This window comes from Spinacia oleracea, chromosome 4 (genome assembly GCF_020520425.1).
Source record: "Spinacia oleracea cultivar Varoflay chromosome 4, BTI_SOV_V1, whole genome shotgun sequence".
Lineage (NCBI taxonomy): Eukaryota > Viridiplantae > Streptophyta > Magnoliopsida > Caryophyllales > Amaranthaceae > Spinacia > Spinacia oleracea.
The window spans coordinates 67,284,427-67,289,275 of NC_079490.1; the positions used below are offsets into that span (position 1 = coordinate 67,284,427).

At 33.4% G+C, this 4,849-nt stretch overlaps 1 long non-coding RNA gene across 1 annotated transcript; it reads right to left on the minus strand.

The window, feature by feature from the left end:
* Positions 1-470: 470 nt before the first annotated feature.
* LOC110799585 (uncharacterized) lies at positions 471-3,134 on the minus strand. Its single transcript, XR_002536416.2, has 3 exons — positions 2,585-3,134; positions 1,180-1,324; positions 471-793 (listed from the first exon to the last, which is right to left on the minus strand). It is a non-coding gene; the product is annotated as an uncharacterized lncRNA (long non-coding RNA).
* Positions 3,135-4,849: the final 1,715 nt, after the last annotated feature.

A 4,849-nucleotide genomic window follows, 5' to 3' on the forward strand; every position in this document is an offset into this window, starting at 1 on the left:
TGTAACTCAGGATCAGATCAGACACACCCAAGCAGATTAAACCACTTTATATATGGCTTGCAGCATATGTTGATTGCCTTTTTACACATTAATTAAGGATGTGGCCTTAGAGAAAATAGGTTCACTCTTGTATTACCAACAAACAATCTCAACAATGTCCAAGATCAAAACCTAACACTAAAAACTTCAAATACGACCAAACAAAATCAAAACTTTGACAGAATCACAGTGGATAGGTTTACCTCATGTCTACCAAATTAACTAGTCTACCAGATTAACTACAAATTTCCCATTAGCTTGTGTTATCATAACTCAGAATTGAAGTTTGAGGAAACTAATGTCAATAATTATCCATCTAATCACTATCTCCTCTCGTTTTCTTCACTAAGATATCCATTCACAAATAAACACAATAAAAATATGTAAATTCATCATTATAATGCCATCTCTTTCGTAGAAATGAACAACAGTGATCAACAAAATTATCACATTAAAAATAAGACAGATATCCCAGCCTTTTCCGGCTACAACAACCTATCCAAGAAACCGACTACCATTGAGGTTAGGCATTTTCATATTTTACAAATCTACGTTCGCTTGACAAAAATATGCAAAGTTGAAACATAAAGGAACCATAGATCAACAAAGTTGATTACTAAAGTGGACAAGCAAATGAAGCTTCCAGGGAAAAATTTGCACCTACAGCTCTGGTGTAATACTAGTCAGGGTCCTATGCAGCGAGTTCCTTGAGTTTACTAGTCTTGACAATCTCAGTCCAGTGAGGCAGCTCCATCTAAGCAGAACCAATAAACAGTAAATCAAAATCTAGCGTCATGTCAAAGCTTGCAACTAGGGCCAACTCATAAACAGCTAATTAATTTTCCATTATCTAAAACTAGCATCTATTATCTAAAACTAGGGCCAACTCATAAACAGCTAATAATTAATTTTCCATTGCAAGTGTTTTTTGTTGAAACAATGCAGCTTAAGTGAAAACTCCAACACAAAGCAACCAGATACAAACAGAAGCAGAAGTAACTGCTAATAGCAGACAAGAAGCTCTTAGACAATTATTAAGTCCAAAGAATAGTAACAAATGACCAATATCGTCCAAACAAGATTAATCCAGACATTAGAACTAGAAAAGAATACCATATGGAAAGAACACCAAAGACCTACCCTCATATATGATATAATACCAGGAAGTCTTAGTGACCGGCACTAAAGATTTATTGATTTCAGTGAGCTTCTAGATCTTCGACTTGTCTGCAGACTCATAAAGAAATTTTGGTTTCAAATCTACTAGGCTTCGGTTATCAGCATTCTGCAAACCAATTAAAAGGGAAAGTTACACTTTTTAGAGTGATACACTTTCTGTAAGAGTACATCAATAATTTTTATTAATTTGCACTCTGAGAGAACATAGGATTTGCGTTGCTCGTCTCCTGGTAAACTAAGAGTTCCTAAAAGACAAATTTCAAGTCGTATTATACTTCGATGCATCATAATATAGAGATGATCAAGAATAGAGTAGTAAATACCAGAAAGAATTGAAGGCAAAATGTCCAAGCCTGCTCTAAAATGGAGATAATATAGAGATAATAATGGGAAAGAATGAATTTAAACTGAGCCTAATTTAAACTGAGCCATAATGTTTACATGTCATCATAACTCTAGAGACCCATAATGTTTAAGCCCTAAGATAACCAATGACAGTAATGTCACTCAGAAGAAGTCAGAGTCAACATGTACAATAGCATTCTGGTGAAAATGGAATTAATAAGGAAAAAAATATTGCAACAGAATGCTATGCAAAGGACTAACCCATTAAATTTTTATTACAGAATTCATTAACAAGTAGCCTAACAAGTTTAAAGTCCACAACCAATAACAGTACCTGAGAGTGCATACATATTTTTTTTTTTATTAATTTTCACCTTGAGAGAACATAGGATACGCGTTGCTCGTCTCCTGGTAAACTACCGCCTGAAAACTAACTTATGATTCATTTAAAACTTTGATTTAAAACCATTCAAAAGTATCTTGTAAGAATTCAAAGTTAAGCCATTCATTTAAAACTTTGATTCCCAACAAAAATACAATGATTTTGTTATAAACAATTCAACATCCAGATCAACCATTTCAATGGTTATTCACAAATTTCATGTTCGATTAAGATTTCTCTTTCCAAAAGAAATCTAAACTAAGCTTCAACTTGTGATATGAATTGTTCGATATTGCAAATCTGACACCAGAATTACACCAAAAATTCAATCAATTCTTACAACTTTATGCTAATTGACTTTTGCCACAAAAAAACTTTTGCAAGCCACTGTGAAAACTCCAGTTATCATACCTATAGCCCCGATCAGGATTCAAGGTGTTCCCTATGGACAATATCAAAAATTCAAGCCTAACAATAACAAACAACAGGCATCTGAAGTCAAAATACTCAATCAAAAGTTAAAAAAAAAGGTTTAATTCACAAATAAATCAGACCCTAGATGGTTAGATTCAGCACAACCAACATCAAAATAGTGCAAATCAATGAAACTTTAAAATGACGGCTGGAGAGAGAAATTACCTCAGCAGCAATGTAATCGATCAAGGGCAGCGGCAGGTAAACCTTAACGCATTTCCCAGGCTTCAAAAACCGAGCTTGGACGAGGATTGACAATTAGAGAAATCAAAACCCTATATTTTCTTGAAGAGTATGAGTGTAATTGATGCAAAATGCCGGTTTTGAATATTCTCAATCTAACGTCACTAGTGAAAGCCAACAACAGGTGTTGGTGCCGGAGAATTAATGGACGACGATGTACACCTAGAAGGCTAGAAGGTCGGTGAGATGAGGCTGGAAGCTTCACTTTGTTGGGAGCCCGTCACCACAAATTTGGAATTTTGGTGAGAGAGATAGAGGAAAGTGATGAGGGAAATCTATAACTTTTGCCCTATCGCTCATCACTTTCTATGAAATTGAAAACTGAGATAACCGATTCTTTGAATCCTCAAAAGTAATGAAAACATGAAAGTTGAAAACATGAAATTTCTGGATAGCGGGCTTTTGGGATTAATCGCGCGGCATTATGAAATTAGAAAATGTGGAATAGCGGGCTATTGGAAAATGATTTTGGCGGAGAAATTTCGATCCCGAAATTATAAATTAGTTACTCCCGGTGTCTATATATATAATAGATTAAATATGAAAAACTAGACTATGTCAAAAGTCTCGTTTTAAAAAAAATGGATTTGTATTTTATTCCGTGTCGGTTTTGTTCAGTCATTCTAATTGTTTAAACTAATAATGTACAAAAGTAATTGATTGGCTACATCGTATTCAACCCAATAATCAAACCTTACTTTTGTTCGTACTAAGAGTGTGTGCGTTATGTACTTATGTTCACCTTATAAACCTAAACTTCTCTAAATTTAACTAAACTAATTGGGCTTAAGTGAACAATATTGCGACTTATAGAAATTGATAGGACTAGATCGATCCCAATTGCAAGGTAGTAATAGGACATGAGTGTCACGAGTGAAATTATTGAAACTTGTTTGACCTGAACTGATTTAAATAACTTAATTATTTGACTCGTTGCAATGTTGTTGAGTTTGTTTAAACTACAATGGTATATTACGTATTTAACTTTGTCTAAATTCGTTAAAACATGGATCTAAGTTTAACAAAAGGAATATTACTTTATTATTTTAATTAAAAGTAACTTAATTCATGATCAATCAAACTTGTTTGCCTCGTTGCTACGTTGTTTGAACTAATTCATGATCTAATTCGATACATTATATTCCATTTAATAAGTTGATTTTAGTGAATAAGGGTATGTTTGTTTCAACCGATTTTAACTTATTTTGACTCATTTCAGCAAAACTAAGCTCAGATAAGTACAAGTAAGTTGATATAAGTTCAAATAGGTTTGGTTTAGCAAAATAAGTTTTTTCAGACAATTTACGCACACAAATGGTTCTTTTTAGCAACTATATTAGGTTCAGATAAGTTAATCTCAGTCAAATTCAGTTGTACCGAACAAAACGTTGCGCGCGGTATGCTCTGAAATAACTAATTTGGTATTAACTATATTTGTACTAATTATTTTGTGTCGATTTTGTCTAGTCTTTCGAGTTTTTATACTATATATTAACATTATCAATTATTAAACTAATAACTTGCAGTTGTACACCCGTTTAATTCTCGATCCGTTTCAAACAAACTTCAATGTGACACGTCTCGAATACGACCAACCCAAATCTGAATTGTGAAAAATTATCCAAAAAAAATTTAGGGTTTAGGTTTTAAGGTACGTTTTAGGGTTTAGGGTACGTTTTGGGGTTTAGGGTTTAGGGTACGTTTTAGGGTCTGGGGTACGTTTTAGGGTTTAGGGTTTAGGGTTTAGGGTACATTTTGGGGTTTAGGGTTTAGGGTTTAGGGTACATTTTGGGGTTTAGGGTTTAGGGTACGTTTTAAGGTTTAGGGTTTAGGGTTTAGGGTTTAAGCTTAAGGTTTAGGATTTTTGTCATTAAAAGTCAAAAAGTAAAGTTTAGGCTCCGTTATATTTGACTCCTTTGTCTGAACTTATATTATCTGAATTAATTCGAAATTATTTGAATTTAACTGAATTTATGTGAACTTATTTTATCTCAAAAAAACTTAATTATTGTGCCTGAACCAAACATATTTAGGGTACGTTTTAGGGTTTAGGGTATGTATTAGGGTTTAGGGTACGTTTTGGGGTTTAGGGTTTAAACTTAAGGTTTAGGATTTTTGTCATTAAAAGTCAAAAAGTAAAGTTTAGGCTCCGTTGTATTTGACTCCTTTGTCTGAACTTATATTATC